The sequence below is a fragment of the Chiloscyllium plagiosum genome, unplaced genomic scaffold, assembly GCF_037043375.1.
Source record: "Chiloscyllium plagiosum isolate Xiang-an unplaced genomic scaffold, Cpla_swu_hap1 HiC_scaffold_22, whole genome shotgun sequence".
Taxonomy (NCBI): domain Eukaryota; kingdom Metazoa; phylum Chordata; class Chondrichthyes; order Orectolobiformes; family Hemiscylliidae; genus Chiloscyllium; species Chiloscyllium plagiosum.
Window position 1 is genome coordinate 2121724 of NW_028270160.1, and position 24241 is coordinate 2145964.

General features: G+C 48.3%; 1 protein-coding gene across 2 annotated transcripts in view; it reads right to left on the reverse strand.

Moving 5' to 3' along the window:
* rbm20 (RNA binding motif protein 20) overlaps positions 1-24241 on the reverse strand; it is a 325960-nt gene that overhangs the window by 114018 nt on the left and 187701 nt on the right. Inside the window, exon 1 of one of the 2 annotated variants that reach the window (XM_087998710.1) lies at positions 10347-10475. The exons of the other annotated variant lie outside the window; for it this stretch is intronic. The gene's annotated coding sequence lies outside the window, so the exon portion shown is untranslated. Of the gene's footprint in view, positions 1-10346; positions 10476-24241 lie in introns of those variants that run through there. 2 annotated transcript variants of the gene reach the window in all.

Genomic DNA, 24241 nt, shown 5'->3' on the forward strand with positions numbered 1-24241 from the left:
CTGTCATAGTGTCACTGAGATGTACAGCATAGAAACAGTGTCATAGAGTCACTGAGGTGTGCAGCATAGAAACAGCGTCATCGAGTCACAGAGGTGTACAGCATAGAAACACTGTCATAGAGTCACAGAGATGTACAGCATAGAAATTGTGTCATAGAGTCACAGAGATGTATAGCATAGAAACACTGTCATAGAGTCACAGAGGTGTACAGCATAGAAACACTGTCATATAGTCACAGAGATGTACAGCATAGAAACAGCGTCATAGAGGTGTACAGCATTGAAACAGATCCTTCGTTCCAACTCATCCATGCTGACCAGATATCCCAACCCAATCCCATCCCACCTGCCAGTACACGGCCCATATCCCTCCAAACCCTTCCTATTCATATACCCATCCAGATGCCTTTTAAATGTAATTGTACCAGCCTCTACCACATCCTCTGGCAGCTCATTCCATACACGTACAACCCTCTGTGTGAAAATGTTGCCCCTTAGGTCTCTTTTATATCTTTCCCCTCTCACCCTAAACCTATACCCCCTAGTTCTGGACTCCCCTACCCCAGGAAAAAGACCTTGTCTATTTATCCTATCCATGCCCCTCATGAATCTATAAACCTCTTTACTGTCACCCCTCAGTCTCCGACACTCCAGGGAAAACCGCCTCAGCCTCTTCAGCCTCTCCCTATAGCTCAAATCCTCCCACCCTAGCTCCATCAGGGAACCATCCTTCCATCCACTGACTCCATCTATACTTCCTGCTGCCTCAGGAGAGCAGTTGGCATCATCAAAGTCCCTCTCATCCTGGTTATACTCTCATCCACCCTCTTCCATGAAAGTTAGAAAACATGTCCCAACATATTCAAAAGCAGCTTCTTCCCCACTGTTTTCAGACTCATATATTAGAGGCCCCTAATATATTAGAGTTGATCTTTCTCTACACCTTCTCTGTAGCTGTAACACTATATTCTGCATGCTGTTCTACTACCCTAATGTACCTATGTAAGGTATGGTTTGTCTGGTTAACACACAAAACAATACTCTTTACTGTATCTTGGTACATGTGACAACAATATATCAAATCAAATCAAATCAACTCAATGCACACACAGACACACACACAGACACACAAACAGATACACATACAGACAGATACACACACACAGATGGATACACACACAGACATACATAAATTCACAAAATATAGACAGACAGACAGACACACACACACACACATAGATACACACACAGACACAAAAATACACACAGATACACAGACACACACTCAGACAGATATATACACATGCACACACAGACACACATGGTTACACACTCCCACACACAGGCATAAACAGACAAACACACAGACACACACATACACACACATAGATAAACACACACACACACAGACCCACACAGAAACACACATTGACACACACACAGAGATACACACGCACACAGACACACACAAACACGCACACATAGATACACATTCCCACACAAATAAATAGACATAAACAGGCAAATACATAGACACACAGCCGTGGGTATACGGGGAGTACAGTAGGGGCTGAGGACACAGCCGTGGGTGTACGGGGAGTATAGTAGGGGGCTGAGGGACACAGATGTGGTTGTACGGGGAGTATAGTAGGGGGCTGAGGGCCCAGCCGTGGGTGTGCAGGGAGTACAATAGGGGGCTGAGGGCCCAGCCGTAGGTGTACAGGGACTACAGTAAGGGGCTGAGGGACCCAACCGTGGTGTACGGGAAGTACAGTAGGGGCTGAGGACACAGCTGTGGGTGGTGTACGAGGAGTACAGTAGGGGGCTGAGGGCACAGCCATGGGTGTATGGCGAGCACAGTATGGGGCTGAGGGCACAGCCGTGGGTGTACAGGAAGTACAGTAGGGGGCTGAGAGACACAGCCGTAGGAGTACGGAGAGTACAGTAGGGGGTGAGGGTACAACCGTGGGTGTACGGGGAGTACAGTAGGGAGCTGAGGGACACAGCCGTGGGTGTACGGGGAGTACAGTAGGGGGCTGAGGGACACAGCCATGTGTGTACGGGGAGTACAGTAGGGGGTGAGGGACACAGCCATGTGTGTACGGGGAATACAGTAGGGGGCTGAGGGACACAGCCATGTGTGTACGGGGAGTACAGTAGGGGGCTGAGGGACACAGCCGTGGGTGTACGGGGAATACAGTAGGGGGCTGAGGGACACAGCCATGTGTGTGCGGGGAGTACAGTAGGGGGCTGAGGGACATAGCCGTGGGTGTACGGGGAGTACAGTAGGGGGCTGAGGGACATAGCTGTGGGTGTACGGGGAGTACAGTAGGGGGCTGAGGGACACAGCCATGTGTGTGCGGGGAGTACAGTAGGGGGCTGAGGGACACAGCCATGTGTGTACGGGGAGTACAGTAGGGGGCTGAGGGACACAGCCGTGGGTGTACGGGGAATACAGTAGGGGGCTGAGGCACACAGCCATGTGTGTACGGGGAGTACAGTAGGGGGCTGAGGGACACAGCCATGTGTGTACGGGGAGTACAGTAGGGGGCTGAGGGACATAGCTGTGGGTGTACGGGGAGTACAGTAGGGGGCTGAGGGACACAGCCATGTGTGTACGGGGAGTACAGTAGGGGGCTGAGGGACACAGCCATGTGTGTACGGGGAGTACAGTAGGGGGCTGAGGGACACAGCCGTGGGTGTACGGGGAATACAGTAGGGGGCTGAGGGACACAGCCATGTGTGTACGGGGAGTACAGTAGGGGGCTGAGGGACATAGCTGTGGGTGTACGGGGAGTACAGTAGGGGGCTGAGGGACACAGCCATGTGTGTACGGGGAGTACAGTAGGGAGCTGAGGGACATAGCCGTGGGTGTACGGGGAGTACAGTAGGGGGCTGAGGGCACAGCCGTGGGTGTACGGGGAGTACAGTCGGGAGCTGAGGGACATAGCGGTGGGTGTACGGGGAGTACAGTAGGGAGCTGAGGGACATAGCCGTGGGTGTACGGGGAGTACAGTAGGGGGCTGAGGGACACAGCCCTGGGTGTACGGGGAGTACAGTAGGGGGCTGAGGGACATAGCCGTGGGTGTACGGGGAGTACAGTAGGGAGCTGAGGGACACAGCCGTGGGTGTACGGGGAGTACAGTAGGGGGCTGAGGGACACAGCCCTGGGTGTACGGGGAGTACAGTAGGGGGCTGAGGGACATAGCCGTGGGTGTACGGGGAGTACAGTAGGGAGCTGAGGGACATAGCCGTGGGTGTACGGGGAGTACAGTAGGGAGCTGAGGGACACAGCCATGTGTGTACGGGGAGTACAGTAGGGGGCTGAGGGACGTAGCCGTGGGTGTACGGGGAGTACAGTAGGGGGCTGAGGGACATAGCCGTGGGTGTACGGGGAGTACAGTCGGGAGCTGAGGGACATAGCCGTGGGTGTACGGGGAGTACAGTAGGGAGCTGAGGGACATAGCCGTGGGTGTACGGGGAGTACAGTAGGGGGCTGAGGGACGTAGCCGTGGGTGTACGGGGAGTACAGTAGGGGGCTGAGGGACATAGCCGTGGGTGTACGGGGAGTACAGTCGGGAGCTGAGGGACATAGCCGTGGGTGTACGGGGAGTACAGTAGGGAGCTGAGGGACATAGCCGTGGGTGTACGGGGAGTACAGTAGGGGGCTGAGGGACACAGCCGTGGGTGTACGGGGAGTACAGTAGGGGGCTGAGGGACACAGCCGTGGGTGTACGGGGAGTACAGTAGGGGGCTGAGGGACACAGCCGTGGGTGTACGGGGAGTACAGTAGGGGACTGAGGGACATAGCCGTGTGTGTACGGGGAGTACAGTGGGGGGCTGAAGGACACAGTCGTGGGTGTACGGGGAGTACAGTAGGGGCTGAGGGACACAGCCGTGTGTGTATGGGGAGTACAGTAGGGAGCTGAGGGACATAGCCGTGGGTGTACGGGGAGTACAGTAGGGGGCTGAGGGACATAGCCGTGGGTGTACGGGGAGTACAGTAGGGAGCTGAGGGACATAGCCGTGGGTGTACGGGGAGAACAGTAGGGGGCTGAGGGACATAGCCGTGGGTGTACGGGGAGTACAGTAGGGGGCTGAGGGACATAGCCGTGGGTGTATGGGGAGTACAGTAGGGGGCTGAGGGACACAGCCATGTGTGTACGGGGAGTACAGTAGGGAGCTGAGGGACATAGCCGTGGGTGTACGGGGAGTACAGTAGGGAGCTGAGGGACATAGCCGTGGGTGTATGGGGAGTACAGTAGAGAGCTGAGGGACATAGCCGTGGGTGTACAGGGAGTACGGTAGGGAGCTGAGGGACACAGCCGTGGGTGTACGGGGAGTACAGTAGGGGGCTGAGGCACACAGCCATGTGTGTACGGGGAGTACAGTAGGGAGCTGAGGGACATAGCTGTGGGTGTACGGGGAGTACAGTAGGGGGCTGAGGGACATAGCCGTGGGTGTACAGGGAGTACAGTAGGGGGCTGAGGGACACAGCCATGTGTATACGGGGAGTACAGTAGGGGGCTGAGGGACACAGCCGTGTGTGTACGGGGAGTACAGTAGGGAGCTGAGGGACATAGCTGTGGGTGTACGGGGAGTACAGTAGGGGGCTGAGGGACATAGCTGTGGGTGTACGGGGAGTACAGTAGGGAGCTGAGGGACATAGCCGTGGGTGTACGGGGAGTACAGTAGGGGGCTGAGGGACACAGCCGTGGGTGTAGGGGGAGTACAGTAGGGGGCTGAGGGACACAGCCGTGGATGTACGGGGAGTACAGTAGGGGGCTGAGGGACATAGCCGTGGGTGTACGGGGAGTACAGTAGGGAGCTGAGGGACATAGCTGTGGGTGTACGGGGAGTACAGTAGGGGGATGAGGGACATAGCTGTGGGTGTACGGGGAGTACAGTAGGGAGCTGAGGGACACAGCCATGTGTGTACGGGGAGTACAGTAGGGGGCTGAGGGACACAGCCGTGGGTGTACGGGGAGTACAGTAGGGAGCTGAGGGACACAGCCATGTGTGTACGGGGAGTACAGTAGGGGGCTGAGGGACACAGCCGTGGGTGTACGGGGAGTACAGTAGGGAGCTGAGGAACATAGCCGTGGGTGTACGGGGAGTACAGTAGGGAGCTGAGGGACATAGCCATGGGTGTACGGGGAGTACAGTAGGGGGCTGAGGGACACAGCCGTGGGTGTACGGGGAGTACAGTAGGGGGCTGAGGGACACAGCCGTGGGTGTACGGGGAGTACAGTAGGGGACTGAGGGACATAGCCGTGTGTGTACGGGGAGTACAGTGGGGGGCTGAAGGACACAGTCGTGGGTGTACGGGGAGTACAGTAGGGGCTGAGGGACACAGCCGTGTGTGTATGGGGAGTACAGTAGGGAGCTGAGGGACATAGCCGTGGGTGTACGGGGAGTACAGTAGGGGGCTGAGGGACATAGCCGTGGGTGTACGGGGAGTACAGTAGGGAGCTGAGGGACATAGCCGTGGGTGTACGGGGAGTACAGTAGGGGGCTGAGGGACATAGCCGTGGGTGTACGGGGAGTACAGTAGGGGGCTGAGGGACATAGCCGTGGGTGTATGGGGAGTACAGTAGGGGGCTGAGGGACACAGCCATGTGTGTACGGGGAGTACAGTAGGGAGCTGAGGGACATAGCCGTGGGTGTACGGGGAGTACAGTAGGGAGCTGAGGGACATAGCCGTGGGTGTATGGGGAGTACAGTAGAGAGCTGAGGGACATAGCCGTGGGTGTACAGGGAGTACGGTAGGGAGCTGAGGGACACAGCCGTGGGTGTACGGGGAGTACAGTAGGGGGCTGAGGCACACAGCCATGTGTGTACGGGGAGTACAGTAGGGAGCTGAGGGACATAGCTGTGGGTGTACGGGGAGTACAGTAGGGGGCTGAGGGACATAGCCGTGGGTGTACAGGGAGTACAGTAGGGGGCTGAGGGACACAGCCATGTGTATACGGGGAGTACAGTAGGGAGCTGAGGGACATAGCTGTGGGTGTACGGGGAGTACAGTAGGGGGCTGAGGGACATAGCTGTGGGTGTACAGGGAGTACAGTAGGGGGCTGAGGGACACAGCCATGTGTGTACGGGGAGTACAGTAGGGAGCTGAGGGACATAGCTGTGGGTGTACGGGGAGTACAGTAGGGGGCTGAGGGACATAGCTGTGGGTGTACGGGGAGTACAGTAGGGAGCTGAGGGACACAGCCGTGGGTGTACGGGGAGTACAGTAGGGGGCTGAGGGACACAGCCGTGGGTGTAGGGGGAGTACAGTAGGGGGCTGAGGGACACAGCCGTGGGTGTACGGGGAGTACAGTAGGGGGCTGAGGGACATAGCCGTGGGTGTACGGGGAGTACAGTAGGGAGCTGAGGGACATAGCTGTGGGTGTACGGGGAGTACAGTAGGGGGCTGAGGGACATAGCTGTGGGTGTACGGGGAGTACAGTAGGGAGCTGAGGGACATAGCCGTGGGTGTACGGGGAGTACAGTAGGGGGCTGAGGGACACAGCCGTGGGTGTAGGGGGAGTACAGTAGGGGGCTGAGGGACACAGCCGTGGGTGTACGGGGAGTACAGTAGGGGGCTGAGGGACATAGCTGTGGGTGAACGGGGAGTACAGTAGGGGGCTGAGGGACATAGCTGTGGGTGTACGGGGAGTACAGTAGGGGGCTGAGGGACACAGCCGTGGGTGTACGGGGAGTACAGTAGGGGGCTGAGGGACATAGCTGTGGGTGAACGGGGAGTACAGTAGGGGGCTGAGGGACATAGCCGTGGGTGTACGGGGAGTACAGTAGGGGGCTGAGGGACATAGCTGTGGGTGTACGGGGAGTACAGTAGGGAGCTGAGGGACATAGCCGTGGGTGTACGGGGAGTACAGTAGGGGGCTGAGGGACATAGCTGTGGGTGTACGGGGAGTACAGTAGGGAGCTGAGGGACATAGCCGTGGGTGTACGGGGAGTACAGTAGGGAGCTGAGGGACATAGCTGTGGGTGTACGGGGAGTACAGTAGGGGGCTGAGGGCACATCCTTTGGGGCGGCTCCAGTGATATTGTGGAGGAGGTGCAGTTACTTATCTTCATTCATTGGGGTCTGTTGGTCTGGAAGCTGAGAATCCAGTTGCTTTGAACATCTTACGTTGGCAGGTAAATTGTAGGGAATCAAGGTAGGCTGGGTGAATAGGGTTAATGTGGGCCCATAGTTTGCTCCTGTGTTTTAATCTAGTGTTGGTTTGAGATATTGTTCTGGAATATTACTCGGTTGGGGATGACCAGACGTACACTTTCCCTTTGTTGAATCTGTACATAGGCCTAATACGTGGATTCAGTCAGACCGTAGCTGATCTGATAATCCTCAACTCCACTTTCGTGCCTTTTCCCCACACCCCTCGACTCCTTTCCTGACTGAAGATCTGACTCTCTCAGCCTTGAGTCTACTTTCATGGCCCAGCATCGACAGCCCTCTGTGATAGAGAATTCCATGGATTCACTCCTCTCTGAGAGAAGAAATTCCTCCTCATCTCTGTCTTCAATGGGTGATTCCTTATTCTGAGATTATTTCTTCTTGTCCTCGACTCTTCCACAAGGGGAAACAACTTCTCCACATCTCCCCTGTCAAGCCCCCTAAGAATATTCCATGTTTCCTGACGTGCATCTCTATTTCAATGAGTACAGACCCAGTTTACTCAATTTCTCCTCAGAGTTCCTCCATCCCTTGGATCAGTCGATTGAACCTTCCTTGGACTGTCTACAATGCCATTATATGTTTCCTTAGATAAGGAGACTCAAATTGCTAGTCCAGCTGCGTTTTGACTAGTTTTAGCAAAGCCTCTCCAATTTTATATTCTATTCATCTTTGAAATAAAGGCCATTCCATTGACCTTCCCTGTTACCTGCTGTGACTCAGATACAGCTCCAGTGTGGTATGTAAGACCTGACTGTACACAAACTCATTCTAGGCTGGTGTCTTCTCTCCTCCTGATGTCAGTCATATATTCAGTGACCTCACCAGGATTGGCATGAATCTTATAGGCCCACACCTGGACTGGAGTGACATGGAGACCTGCAGCTTGGTATTAGAGAGGAGAACATCTCACGTGAGAATCCAGACAGATATGGGATAAACTATGAAGATAGTGGAGACAGTTTGGACAGATGAGGAAGGGGCAGTTTTCTCTCAGTGCAGAGTCAATAGGGCACGCACCTATAAACCAAATGTTCAGCGTCATTCTCAGAGACAAATGGAACTGCCCAGAATGAGAAGCTGAGGATAATTATCCAGTCAGTCTTGGATTCAGCGGTGGATTAATTTTATATAGGAGAACAAACTCAAAATGTAAAATGGCAGAGTTAACACTGCAGGTGTTATTTTGATGGAGTCTTCCCAATGTTCATGGTGGTGAAGGAACCCACAATGCACTAGGTGATGGCATGGCATCCTTCTTACTGATAAAACGTCACATTTGTGTGGCAATCTGACTAAGAAATGTGTAATTTGAAAGTTTCTCTTGAACTACACAGTCTTTTACAGTTCTGTACAGCTGTATACAGTTCTAATTGCTCTGCTATAGGAAGGATATTATTAAATTGGATAGAGTGCAGAATGTTGCTTGGATTGGAGAGTTTGTGTTCTAAGGAGAGGCTGGATAGGCTGGCACATTTTTCCCTGGAGTGTAGGAGGCTGATGGGTGACCTTATAGAGATTTATAAAATCCTGAAGTTATGGATAAGGTAAGTAGCAAAGGTCTTTTGCCCAGGGTAGGGGAGTTCAGAACTAGAGGGCATAGATTCAAGGTGAGAGGAGAAAGATTTAAACTGGACCTGAGGGGCAATTATTTCACACAGAGCGTGGTTTGTTTGTGGAATGAACTGCCAGAGGAAGTGTTGGAAGTGGGTACGGTTACAACAGCCAAAAGACATTTGACTCTATTTTATTTTTATTTTGAATGTTCAATGTTAACAGCACCTCTCTTTCCCAATGCCTTGTCTCCAACTGTGAAAGTATTCATGTGATCATGCAAATCATTTCCAGCAGCCCAGCAATGTTTACATTGTCGAGATTTCTCACATGTTCGGTCATGTACAAAACAGCTCAAAGCTTGTGCTTAAACATTCTGCACATGGCCCTGGATCATTCAAGTTCCTGTTATTTAGTGTGAAACACTGCTCCACCTTTCACTGACAATGACCAGCGGTAGCCTACAGATCACCATCTTCTCACCAGCCAGTCAACCAGTGAAAAGTCGATAGAACATATGGTCGATGGACCATAGCACTGCGCTCTCATTACAGAGGGACAACTGGTGGTGATTTAACCTGAAGGTCAGCACGTCTCAGGCATGGGGAGAGGTTGAGAAGGAGAGTCCTTTGTAGTAACCCTCAGTTGGTGAGGGAATTGAACCCACACCGATGCCATCATCCTCCATTGCAAACCAGGCAACCAGCCAACTGAGCTAATCAACCTCTCAAGATTACTGTAGGCTACAGTTTACAGCATAATGGGAGCTGTGACCACAAACAAAATACTGAGGTAACTGGAAAACTAGCCAAAACAAGAAACAGTAAATGTTGGAAGCACTTTGTGTCAAACATTGAGAGAGAAACAGAGTAAATGCTTTCCAATGAAATCTTTCCACAATATCCTAAGGAATTCTCTGAACAGAATTCTCTCAGGAATTCTATTTACAGCATTTTCTACTTTTCTGTTCAGAAACTTCCTAAATTACGACAATGACTACATTGCAAGGCTGAAAAAATGGTTTGGGAAGTCCTGAAGTCACAAATGGTGTATAAATACAAAACCTTTTATTTTAGCTGTTAATGTTTTGTGAACACTTAATGCTGGTCTAATACTTTCTCTACTAAAGGAGCACATTTCACATGTAAAGATTTTGATAAATCTTTCTGAGATAGATGGAATTGATTTGTATAACTATAATTTCAGAACTATTTTCAGACTGTTAGGAAATAAATTTGGCCTCCCTTATTGGCTAATTTATATTTCAGTTAGGATGGGTGTCCTCTTAAAAGTGATTGATCTCTCCTGCTCTCTGCTCAGCGCAGAGTTTATTTCTTTAAAAATCACCTGTTATTGAAAGCAAACGTTCCCTTGACAAAACAGCAACAACTTTGTTGGGATTTAACTGTTCCTGCATTCCATTTCTAACAGACTGAGCCTCTGCACACTGAACCACAACTACTCCAGTAAATGAACAAAACAAGAAAAAAAACATTCAGGTTCAGGAAAGCATCAGCAGGGTAGTGAGGACCTGTCTGTCTTTCACAACCTGCTAAAGTGAATCAAAAACTTAATAATTTTTTCATTGAATGAAAGACATTCTTACCGTTGAGTCACCCCGCTGACACGAACAGACCTCTTCTCACTCTACACCGTACCATTCACTATTTAGATCCATTCCAATTTTTCCAGATCGCTCAAATCCGATCCCACAACCTCAATCAGTTTCAAATTAATGGCTATAAATCAGAGGCAGAATGCGAGAGGTCTTGTACACACGACAGCATTCACAAATGTTCAATACTCGAATGGCGGGGCAGAGAGTGGGAGCCTGATAGGGTGGGGGTGGAGAGGTGGGAAGGGTAGGGAGGCTCTGGGGGAGGAGGTGGGGAGCGTTGTGAGAGGGTACATTTTGAAAATGATCATATGTCTTCAGGAATCTGTTGCAATGCTTGAAGCATTACACATCCTGCACTTCAATGTCAGCAAGTGTCAGTAACTGCCTGCTGTATTCCCAATGCCATGCCACAACACAAAATAATTCCCACATCCGAAACCAGCTCTCCATTAGATTGATGCCCCACTACATCCCAGCACAGAATGGAATGGACGGCTGCAATCTGGATTTTCCCATCCAATGAAATCCATAACCAGCCCCTGAGATTCCTGGGGCTGGAGAGAGGAGGATGGAAAAGGGGTTTGGGAATTGGGGAGAGACATGGAGTCATAGAGTCTTTGAGGTCTACAACACAGAAAAAGGCCCTTTGGCCCATCGAGTCTCTGCTTGTCAAAAACACCCAGCTAACTATTCTATTTTCCAACATTTGGCCCATAGCCTTGTATGACTTGGCATCGCAAGGGCACATCTAAATATAGAGCCATAGAGGTGTACAGAATGGAAACAGACCCTTCAGTCCAACTCATCCATACTGACCAGATATCTTAAATTCATCTAGTCCCATTTGCCAGCACTTGGCCCATAATTCCTCTAAACCTTTTCTATTCATGTACCCATCCAGATACCTTTTAAATGCTATAATTGTACCAGCCACCACCACTTCCTCTGGCAGCTCATTCCAAACACACACCACCCTCTGCGTGAAAAAGTTGCTCCTCAAGTCTCTTTTAAATCTTTCCCCTCTCACCCTAAACCTATGCCCTCTAGTTCTGGACTCCCCCACCCCAGGGAAAAGATGTGGTCTATTTACCCTATCCATGCCCCTCATGATTTTATATGTTATGAGGATTTCTGCCTCTCCCACACTTAGAGGCAGTGAGTTCCAGATTCTTACCACTCTCTGGTTGAAGAAAGCTTTTCCTCATATCCCCTTGAAGCCTCCTGCCCCTTCCCTTCGATCTGTGCCCCCCTACCCCGGTCATTGATCCCTCAGTCAAGGGGAAAGGTTTCTCCTGTCAACTCCATCTATGTCCCTTTGTACATATCAATCATATTCCCTCAATCTGCTGTGCTCCTTTTAAGGAAGGAAATCTGCTATCCTTACCTGGTCTGGCCTAGATGTGACTCCACACCTACAGTAATGTGGTTGACTCTTACCTGCCCTCTGGGTAATTAGGGATGGACAATAAATGCTGGCCCAGCCAGAGTTGCCCTCATCCTGTGAATGAATTTTTTAAAAACTTTGACATGTGGACAAAGACAGTAGATCTGGTTTCTCTGTCATCTTTTCTAGGAATTATGCATTCAGTGTCTGAAAACGCAGTGCCACTTCCCATAAGTTTCAAATATGTGGGCCACTCTCTGCAGCCTGGAACTGGGGCATGGGCTCGGGGGACAGCGAAGATGGCAAATAATCAAGGAGTCAAACGCATTATTGTCGCAATGTATTTCAAAATCCCTTGTTTTATTTTTAAGTAAAAAAATTCAAGACTTAATTTATACAAAATATCTTCCTCAGCTTTGTCTCATCTAAATTCCCTTAACTGCTGCTCCATTTTCTCTGCAATAGTGTAGAATAATATTTGTGCAAAGCTGTGTACACTCTGACTGTCCTTTACATCAAAACCTTTGTGGGGGAAATGGAGGGACAGAACTAGAAGGTCAGGCCATGCTGATCATCTGTCAATAATCTCCTCTTTCCTGCCATCAAGCATCATCGATAACTTTTACTGATGTAGACAGCCAAGCACCAATGGAACCTTCCTTCCGTGACATCTTTGCTCTCATTGATGATGATGTTTAATGGTGGCTTCACACTGGGGACAGTTGGCATTGCTGAGTGTTTCAATTGGTAACACCCTTCCGCTGTTTCAGAATCACAAGGTCCACTCCCGGAGCTCAGCACAAAGTGAAGGCAGGTGTCCCCGTGCAGTCCTGAGGAAGTGCTGCACTGCCGGGGGGAGGGGGAAGGGATTCCCATTTCACATACATTGAGGCCCCATGTATCACTGTGACATACCAAAAGACCCTCTGGTACTACTGAAAGGGAAAAACCAGTGTTCTGACCAATGCTTAACCCTCCGTCAACATCACAAAAAGCAGATTATCTCTCTGTTCATTATCATACTGCTGTTTGTTGGGATTTGGTGTGGAAATTAGTTGCTGTGTTTGTTACATTACAGCAATTGACTCCATTTCAAAAATACCTCATTGGCTGCAGAGTACTTGCATTACCCAGTAGCTGTGAAAAGTCTTTGTAATCTTTCTGTTTTGTTTATATCTTTGAGTGTGATGTGAGCTGTGATGTGATGTGAGTTGTTGTAACAGAAAGCCCCTCTCTGATTTCAGTGGCACCTTGGAGGTTTTATTTAGAAACTTAAATTGCAGAACTCTATTCACAGCAGGGGTCTGCTGAGGAAGATTTACTACTGCCCATCTGTCTGTTAGTGATCATGGGCACTTAGAACATTATGATGTTAGATTGACATCTTGCCTTATTTAGTCAATGAATCTGTTCCAGCGACAGCAGTCAGTCTGCATCATGGGACCCGCTCATTGTTCCTACTGAGTGCACTGCATTGTAATAAAGTGTTGAACAACTATCCTTCCACAGCCTTGGATTGAGTTCTAAATAAGTCCTATTCCATTCACTTCATGAGAGAGTATACACATTGCACTGGAATATGTTTCCATGAGACCCGAGCGACCAAACCAGGCTGGCTTCATCAGTGCTAGGCTGAGGTAGTGCCACTCTGTCCCAGGTGCCATCTATCAGCCAACCCAAGCACCAATTTTCCTGTCAGCTCAATGTGAATAATCCCATGACATGATTTCCAAGAAAAAAGGGAGATTTTACCCTGACAACGTCGATTCTCCTGCTCGTCGGATGTTGCCTGACCTGCTGTACTTTTCCAGCATCACACTCTCAACTCTGATCTCCAGCATTTGCAGTCCTCACTTTTTCCCAATAGTTATCCCTCAGTCAAAATAATTATGAGGAGTTGGATCTGGCACTTGGGGCTAAAGGGGTCAAAGGAAGTGGGGGAAAAGCAGGAAAGGCTGTTGAGCCCAAGTGGATGTTCAGCCACCATCGTGATGAACAATGTGCCAAATGACCTACTCCTGTTGTCCACAGATTCGATAACGACAGCAAATTGAGGTAGAGTTTATGGTTGTGTCCAATTATCAACCTGACCAGAGGTTTGGATGAAAATTGTGCTAGTTTTCACAGTTGGACATTTTGATAAGTTTCCATTCAACCTCAATCTCCCTGGGAACCAAAGGCAGCAATTGCAGTCTGACAACTGGAAATGTCTTTAGCACAAAAGGAGTTATTTTAAATTTTTTTATGGGACATGGGTGTCACTGACTGGGCCCAGCATTTATTGCCTGTTCCTAGTTACCCCTTGAAAAGGTGTTGGTGCAGTCCATGTGCTATGGGTTGACCCACAATGCCCTTAGGGAGGGAATTCCAGGATTGTGACCCAGTGACACTGAAGGAATGGCGATATATTTCCAAGTCAGGATGGTGAGTGGTTTAAAGGGGAACTTGCAGGGGGTGGTGTTCCCATGTATCTGCTGCCCTTGTGCTTCTAGATGGAAGTGGTCGTGGGATTGGAAGATGCTGTCTGAGGAAGCTTGGTGGGTTGTTGCTGTGCATCTTGTGGATGGTATGTACTGTCAGGAGAGATGAATGTAGAAGGTTCTGGATTTGGTGCTGGTGTCGACATCCTGAGTGTTTGTGCACCTTAATAACTGAAAATCACTTTCTAAACTAACAGATTCACTGGTGTACAGCTGTAAGGATTTTTTGGAAATTAAATGTTTATTAGTATTTAAGACGTGTTAAAGGCTCCTATTCATGTACTGGGGCCCAATAAAAAGCTGAGAGTGTGGTGCTGGAAAAGCACAGCTGGTCTGGCAGCATCCAAGGAGCAGGAGAGTTGATGTTTTGGGCATAAGCCCTTCTTCAGGTATGAGGGCTTGCTGAGGGTGGTTACACAAAGTGCAGACTCATTAATTCAGGGCTGGAGCAGCTAAGCTGAGTCTCTGGCCTCTTCACCCTCTACCTCAGCACAGGATGGTTCATCAGGGACCTCTGAAGAGTGATTAAAAACAGACACCATTCTGAGGAAGGGTCACTGGACCAGAAACGTTAACTCTGATTCTCTCCACAGAGGCTGCCAAACCTGCTGAGCTTTTCCAGCAATTTCTGTAATTATTTCTGATTTCCAGCATCGGACATTCTTTCAGGTTTTTATTCACAAGAGACAGTTTTCCCTTTTTATATCCCATGACATGAAGCTCAAAGCCAGTGCTGTAATATCTTCTGGTGAAACCTTGGGATTGAAAGCAGTGAGATCAGCACAGGCAGCAAATGGGAGCAGGAGGAGGCCATTCAGCCCTTCAAGCCTCCTCTACCACTCAATATGATCACAGCTGATCATCCAACTCCGTTCCCTGTTCCCACTTTCTCCTCAGGCCCTTTCATCCCTTTAGCTCTCAGAACTATATCTCACTCCTTCTGGAAAACATTCAGTGCTTTGACCTCAACCACTTCCTGTGGTCGAGAATTCCACAAGCTCCCTACACTCTGGGTGAGAGAATTCCTCCTCATCTCAGTCTTTCATGACCTGTCCCGTATCCTTTGACTGTGACCCCTGGTTCTAGACTCCCTGGTCTTTGGGAAGTTAGAAAACTAGGTGATCTTGAAATCTTAACCAGTTGAGCATTCTTATTGCTCAGAGTATATTTCAGTCACATCACTTTGTTACTATAAATGGCTAAAGTGATTTTTAAAAATTGTTTCACTTGTGGGATGTGGGTGTCGCTGGCTGGGCCCAGCATTTATTACCCATCCCTAGTTGCCCCTTGAGAGTGTGGGGGTGAGCTGCCTTCTTGACCCGCTGCACTCCATATGCTATGGGTTGACCCAGAATGGCCCTTAGGGAGGGAATGCCAGGATTCAGACCCAGTGACACTAAATGTGGGGCGATATATTTCCAAGTCAGGATGGGAGTGGCTGGGTGGGGGACTTGCAGGGGGTGGTGTTCCCATGTATCTGCTGCCCTTGTCCTTCCGGATAGAAGAGGTCATGGGTTTGGAAGGTGCTGCCCGAGGATCTTTGGTGAATTTCTGCAAATTACATTTGTCCTTTCCAGCTGGGGAAATTTAAATTAAGTGAATCAAAACAAAACTTGGAATGAAAGCTAGTCTCAGTGATGCAGTGTGTACAGGATTGATTATTAATGTTAATGCTTGGACAGCATCATCTGTGATATGGGGGTCAGATTGTGTGGAACTCCAACTGAAGGGATGAAGCTTCCAGTGAAGTCTGGACACAAATGGAAGAGTTTACACTTTCTCTTGAATGTTTTTTTTACAGAAGTACTGCCTGAGATATTGAAACTAACACAGTGTGAGGTATGTGCTGGACTGGATTAGATAATATCTGTGGCCTTATGAGTAACAGTTTGCCATGGGAATCATTCATGACTTTAGCAGCATATGTTTTATAATTATGGGCATCGGAACAAGGTATTAGAGCTCAGCTAAGAGCCCGTGATTGCCACTGTCATTGGCTTTCCCATTAACACCCACTGAGCCAAAACAAATTCCCAATCAAAGAGATTGCAGTTGAGACAATGTAAACAGTGAGCCTAGTCTCGGAGCTGGTAATCCCAGCTTCATGACGGTAAGGACAGGTTGGTACACCTCACTGACTCTTTAAAATAAACATTGCACACCTTAAACAATTTGATGAAAAGTTGCACAGACATTAGCACATCATCAGCTAATGCTATAAAAATAGAAGATTCTGGAAATACCCAGCAGATGGAGAAAGGAAGAGAGTTTCACATTACACATGACAGCCTCCTGTCCAAACTGGAAAAGTTAGTACTGTAGCCAGTCTGACAGCAGGATGGGAAAGAGAGGTGATGGAACATAGCAACAGGAGGAGGCCATTCAGTCCCTCCACCCTCTTCCACCATTCAATGAGAGGAATTCTGTGAGGTGAGAAAGTCACCAGTAAGATTGCTCAGGGAGAAGGGGCTGTGACTGAGACACAAGCAATGATAGAAAGGTTTGTGATCTGGATCTGAGGCAGGAGGTTATAATCCTACCCCCTGCCATTTGAATGAGGGCTTCCTGCAAGGGACCAGTTCCCATGAGGGAGATCAACTCTCAGGAAAATGGAAGGGTACAATTAGCATGGGGAATAGTCAGGACGCACTGTCTAATCTGTGGATCTGCACTGGGGAGAGGAGGAGAGATTGAAGGTGGTAGAAGGTGGGTTCTGTATAGAGACTGCCTCAAGTGTGGGAATCGAAGATTGAAAACACAGGTGAATGGTCATCCTGGCAGCTTGTAACCCGGGATGTGCCACTGAGTGGGCAGCATCCCCCCACCGCCCCCCAGTTTGCATGGACCCGGCATAGTGGCTCAGCGGTTAGCACTGCTGCCTCACAGCACCAGGGACCCGGGTTCAATACCAGCCTCGGGCAACTGTCTGTGTTGAGTTTGTACATTCTCCCAGTGTCTGCGTGGGTTTTCTCCGGGTGCTCTGGTTTCCTCCCACAGTCCAAAGATGTGCAGATTAAGTGAATTGGCCATGCTAAATTGCCCATAGTGTTCAGGGATGTGTGGGTTAGGTGAATTAGGAAGGGGTAAATGTAACGTAATAGGGGAGGGGAATGGGTCTGGGTGGGTTACTCTTCAGACGGTCAGTGTGGACATGTTGGGCTGCAGGGCCTGTTTCCATACTGTAGAGAATCTATGATTCTGTAGGGATTCTATGCCCCCCCCCCATCACCACCATGTCAATGTGTCCCTGTGTCATTGCCCTGGGCGCTGCCTGTCCTGTTGAAAATGGCCTCATTGGACCCTGAAAGTTACAATCATTGGATGGTGTCCCTTATCAGACTCTGAACTGCCCTTGTTTACAACAGCTGGGGAGGAGGGGGGAGACACTGGCAACAAACCAACATTGAAACTAGCAGGGCAGAATCGCCCCTTATCTTCTCAAAAGTTCCATTACAGTAGTGGATAGTTCCCTAAAATCCACCTCAGTCATTCACTCTGGTTCCCACTCTGACTGGAATTTCCAGGTGGCAACATGGTTTGGGGTCACATGATGTTCTCAGAGCTAGGGAGGGGCATGATGGAGCTGGAGACAGTCCATCGTAGACAGAGCCAGCAGCTCCCTGCTCTGACCACAACCCAGAACCTGTTCTTCCCAAAGAAGGAAACACAACTAACCTTCATTTGCCTCTCACTGTCTGCATGTTCACTTCAGTAGCCCCCTGCCTCATCCACTGAGGCTGCCAATGTGTTTCCCTTCAGCCCCTCTAGGGGTGGGAGCTCCCCCTCAGAGAGTGAACCCGCTCCATGCCTCGATGGTTTGTAAATCCCAATGGACAGACCTTGGACCCTGTTCCAGTTTCGGGATTGGAACAAGACTCCATTTCCTGCTGGAAGATTGCACCGAGATGGAGATGTGAATGGGAAAAGGATCCCTGAAGATCACTGCCCTAAACAAAAGGAGCAATCGTTCCGATCTCTCAACGATTAAACCCAAGGCTGAGCCTAAAAGGCTGTAAAATGCCTCATGAAAATACGCTGTATCTCACATTTACAGAGTTTATGGAATAAGTTTCAGCTTCTCCCGATTGGCTCTGTACCTCTTCAGCCCTACCCTTTACTGCTCAGAACCCTGATAGAGTTCCCCATGTCCCCACTTTACACTCTAACATTCACAACAGAGAAGACTTTGCCCATTTCCAACAGCCCCACACTGATTCAATGAGCTGCTCCCATAGCTTTCCACACCCAACACTGGTATTAGTAATCTCAGATTGTAATCTCAGCCTCCTTCTCTTTGGATAACAGCTGTTGGTGAGGATTCTGCTTTCGCTTCCTCTCCATCTATCTTTTGTCCCAGTACTTTGGCCTTACACTGTACTCCCCTTTATCACTTCATCAACCTGCCTTCACCTGGATCACTGATTGTTTCCTTTCAGTTTCTCCTCTCCCTCTCTCTGTCTCTGAGCTTGTCTTGCTGACTCTAACGTTTCCCAGTGCTGACAGATTGAGATATTCACACTTCTTCATGTCCCGCTGGGCATTCCTGATTTCTGGAACATTTCCAGAGCTTTCTGTTTTTCCATAAGACCCATAAGAAATAGGAGCAGGAGGAGGCTATTCTGCCCTTCGAACCTGCTCCACCATTCAACAGGATCGTGGCTGATCCGACTTTCCTCACATCCACCTTCCTGCCCTTTCCCTGTAATCCCTTGATTCCCCAAACGATCAATAATCTCTGGATATTATACAGCTCTCTGTAACAAGGAACTCCAAAGACTCACAACCCTTTGAGAGAAGAAATTCCTCCCGATCTCAGTCTGAGACTGTGCCCTCTGCTCCTAGACTGTCCCATGTGGGGAAACATCATCTCAGCATTGACCCTGTCAAACCCCCTGAGAATCTGGTTTGGTTCCACAAGATCATCTCTCATTCCTCTCAACCCCAGTGAGTATAGGCCCAGCCTGTTTAACCTTTGCCCAGAAGACAATCCCTCCATACCAGGGACTATCCTCGTGGGCTTTTTCTGAACGTCCCCCAATTAAATTATATCTTTCCGCAAATAAGGGGCCCAAGACAGCTCACAGTGCTCCAGATGTGGTCTTGCCAGCACCTTGTACAGTTGCAGTAAGACTTCCCTGCACTTATATCCAACCCCATTGACATAATTCCAATCCATTTGTACATGTGTTCTAGCTTTCAGTGTTACATGTACAAGTCTTCCCCAAATCCCTTGGAGTTGCAACTTTCTGCAGTTTCTCTCCATTTAAATAATACACAAGTTGGGTGGTTTCCATTCCTTCACATTTTCCCATTTTACACTCCAGATTGTTCTGAATTCCAGTATCTGTAGTGTTCTGCTTCCATATTGGCCAATGGAAGCTAAAGGGTGAGAATCCAGGAAGTGGAGCAGCCTCACCTGGAGACCATAAATGGAGGAATGATGGGAAGGTTTCAGACAGGGGAGGAGAGGAAATATTTCCGAGAATGATTCCGTGTGGATAGGCTGGAGAGAACGGGCTGGTTTACAAGAGGTTGCTCGTTAATTTGATAGAAATATTCAAAATCCCGATGGGTCTGTACAGATAAATGGCAAGAAACTGTTCCTATTAGCAAATGAATAGTAAACCAGAGGCAAGAAAATTAGCATGAATGGCAAAAACAACCCAACAGTGACAAGAGGATAAATGTTTTTATGTACACACTGATCAGTTTTTTTATACAGGCATGAGATGTGGATATCACTGGCTGGGTCAGGATTTACTGCCCATCCCTAATTGCCCAGAGGCAATTGCTGTGGGTCTTGGAGTCACATGTAGGAGAAAGTGAGGACTACAGATGCTGGAGATCAGAGTCGAGAGAGTGTTGCTGGAAAAGCAACACTCTCAGCAGCAATACTCACAGGCAGCATTTGAGGAGCAGGAGAATTGATGTTTTGGGCATAATCCCTTCATCAGGAATAAGGCCTGATGGTGGAGTCACATGTAGGTCAGACTCAGTCAGGATGGCAGATTTCCTTCCCTAAAGGACATTAGTGAACCAGATGGGTTTTTTCCCCAACAATGGATTCACAGTCATCATTAGAATCTTATTTCCACATTTTACTGAGTTCAAATTTCACCATCCTCATGGCAGGATTCAAATCCATGTCCCCAGGACATTACCTGGATCTCCTGATTAATTGATGAAGGGCTTTTGCCCTTTTGCTCCTCAGATGCTGCCTGACCAGCTGTGCTTTTCTAGCACCACTCTAATCTTTTTTCTAGATTAACAGTGTAGCAATAACACCACGAATACACCCTAGTCATGTGGTTTGGATGCAAGATGAAAGCAAGGTTAAGAATGTCTCCAGACTTAAGCTTCTGGATTTATTCCATGTGAACTGTAAATACTCTGGTACAGCGGCATCGGAGATGGATCAAGCCCCAGTTATACTGTTAGATAATTCAGACTGATCCCTTCATGTGCTTTCATTTCCATCTAACTCAACAGCACTACGTAGGTGGAGTTATCAAAATAAATTCCTGTGGAAGCTGGAAACCTGAAACAAACAACAGAAGTTGCTGGAGAAACTGGGCAGGACTTGCAGGATCTGTGGAGAGAGGGAGAGGCAGAGTTAATGTTGAATCAGATATGACTCATCTTCAGGATGAAGACTTGAAACATTAACTCTGTTTTCTCTCTCCTTGCAGATGCAGCCAGACCTACTGAGTTTTTCCAGCATTCTCTTTGTTACATTGTGCTATTTAGGCCCAGTAGAGAGCACCACCATGACATCATCCCAAGGTTGCTCCAGGGTCCTAAAGCTCATGCACAACAATTAGGCCCTGGACTATGCAATGCCTGGGAGCATGTTGAGAAGCTCCAATCAGGAATGTTTGTGGAAGTATCAGTGCTTGATGTTCCCTGACAGATACCGTTAATGCTGCAAGAGGAGCTGGAGAGATTGGGCTGGCAGAGTGCATACCTGAAGGTGCAGGATTGATGGATATTTACTCTGTACTTAACCCCTTCAGGTACGGATTCAGGACTAATTAAAACCAGCATGTGGACCACTGTCCAATCATTGGTGCTAATTTTATTTTTATTTGTTCATAGGATGAAGGCATCACTGGTTGGGTCAGCATTCATTATCCATCCCTAATTTCCCACAGGGCATTTCAGGATCAGTCACTCGCTGTGACCAGGTAAGGATGGCAGATTTCCTCCCCTGAAGGACATTGTTGAATCAGGTGAGTTTTTAATGTACTATCCCATTAATTACAAAACAAAATTCACATTATTTAATCATCTGAATAGGGCTGTCAAACAGGAGGCTCTCTCCCACCACCTGAGAGGGTTTGATATGAATCACAGCGCGCTAGTCACTACCTGCAGGCTGCAGTCCTACTGTGTGCAACCAACAATAACTGTCTGAGAAAGGGGTGATGTTCTGCTCCAGGGTGGGACTGTGCAGCAAGGAGCAGGGAATGCTCAGGTCAGAAATTGCCCTCCTTGAGGGAGCTTTTCCTGACAACAGACTCATGGTCGTCGTTACATACTCAATTCCAATTTTTTTTTAACTGATTTCAAATTCCACCACCTGCTGTGTTAGGAACTGAACCCAGATCCTCAGAAGTTACCCGAGTGATTGGATTAAGAGGCCATTGATAATATCACTAGGCTATCACCTTCCCCCTGCAGTTGGCATGACTCTACACCACAGTCCAGCCAACTGAGCTAACCAGCACCACAACCTGAAGCTTTGAAAGTGACTGTCAGGAGGAACAATGAGAGAATTACGGAAGCCCCCAGATGAGATACTTTGAGGAAGCGGGGGGGGGGTTGTGTTTATGTCTATAAAGGGATTCATTGTTGAACGTGTACATAAACAGATCCTTCAGTGATGATGCAATCCTTGTGATGATGGAAATACTGGATAGCGAGCAGCAGCCATTTTGATCTTGTATGTAGCTGGCGTGGAAACAGTTACTTTGCATGTCCTCAGATTCTAGCTGCTTTTCTTCCATAAAATAACTCACCTCAAACATCCTCCAAGACCCACATGACAACAACAGATTAACTAACTCTTTAAATTAGCCTTGAAGCTCAAAATAATTCAGAAACAGATGTTATATACAGTGACCGTGGAGCTGAAAGGCCGTGTGTTTGAGGATAGGCTGCAGATGGGTCGGCCTTGCATAACAGTGCAGCGAGGGCAGGAGAGAAAGGTTTGGACAATGTTCTCTGATGCTTCTTCACATCTCACCAAGAGATGGGGTTAATGTAACTCCAGGTCTGTAGGTGGTGAGACGGAGCTTGGGAATGAAGATCCACAGATACTGATTGGTTCCAGCACTTATGTGTTATTCATTGACAGGATGAGAGATTTTGGACGAAATCCTCCACACATCACTGACCCCAAGAGTGTGCTGGTGAGCACAGAGGCTCCAAAATACTGCACAGGGTCTCAATTGGCTGTTTGACAGGAATCAACCATATTACTGTGGGTCTGGGTCACATGACAGTCAGATTGGGTAAGGACAACAGCTTTCCTGCCCCACAGATAGTGAATGAACGAGATGGTTTCAAGATCACCATTATTAATACCAGTTTCTTTATAACAGATTTTTTTTCTATTAATTAACTGAATTCAAATTTCACATGAAATGCTGTGCTGTCATGTTTCCATTTTAATAGACTGGGTCTCTAGATGTGGTGTTTAGTAACAAAATCATTATGTTGATCTTAGTAACAAATGTATTCCTGAAAATATACTTGGTCACTGTGGTTAAAAGCAGGCAGTTGGATGGATATCCAACTTGCTGACCGCAGCTCTTGGGGCAGGATGCTGTCCAAGGTGAGCAAGGGCAGGAGGGTAGATGTAACGTAATGGTTACAAGGATAGATAACATCCACTGCACCCAGGGTTGAAGCATGGAATGTTAGCAACTTACTGCTCGACTGAGGGTTTGACTTGGTAGGATAATACGGAGAAAGTGGAAGGAGTATGGTACCCAGTTTTCTCAATTTAAACCAGTCCCATTTGCTTGTGTTTGGTCCATATCCCTCCATACCGAGCCCATCCATGTATATGTCTAAATGGCAAAGTTGTACTCTCCTCCACCTGGATTCTGGGTAATCCAAGATGGAGGATGGGAACAATTTGTAGCTGTGACAGGTGCTCCTTTTGTTTTGAGGTATGTTAGGTGCTGAAGATGATTCCGTCAAATTACAGGAGCAGCAATGACTGTCACACACAGACAATTTTGACTTTGGAAATATGTCTCTTGATTAAACTTCAATTAATAGTTAGGGCTTAACGTGGGGCAGTGTTTGTAGAGGAATAAGACGGTGTTATTTTCTGGGTCTGTAGATTGTGAAGGAGCAAAAATGGCCTTTAATAGTGATATGTACTTCTTGTCAGATGTGGCTGTTTAAGGGTTACTGCAGATTATATCTGCCATAAATGCTGTTGGCTACGAATCTTATCAGATCGAATGGATCGGTTGGAGAGACAGTTAGAAGCGATGAGGAATTTGTAACAGCAACAGTATGTGATGGATGGCAGTTATAGGAAAGGGGGAAAGTCTCAGATACAGTCACATGGATGGGTTAACTTCAGGAAGGGTAAGAGAGGTAGGCAGGGGTCTTTTGTGGATATACCCATTTCAAACAGATATGCTGTTTTGGAAAATCTAGGGGGTGATGGATTTTCAGGGGAACGTAGCACGAACAGCGAGGTTTCTGGTATGAGACTGGGTTGAATGCAACAAGGGGTACATCGGCTTCCAAGAGATCAATTTGTTAGGGGATTCTGTAGTCAGAGGCACAGACAGACGTTTCTGTGAAAAATCAAAATGATGTTGCTCCCCTGGTGCCAGGATCAAGGATGTCTCAGAGAGAGTGCAGAATGTTCTCACGGGGCAGAGGGGCCAGCAAGAGGTCATTGTCCACATTGGAGGAGAGGTTAACTGAGCTCTTTTCATTGGAGAAAAGAGGAGAGGGGACCTAATTGAGGTATACAAGGTAATGAGAGGCAT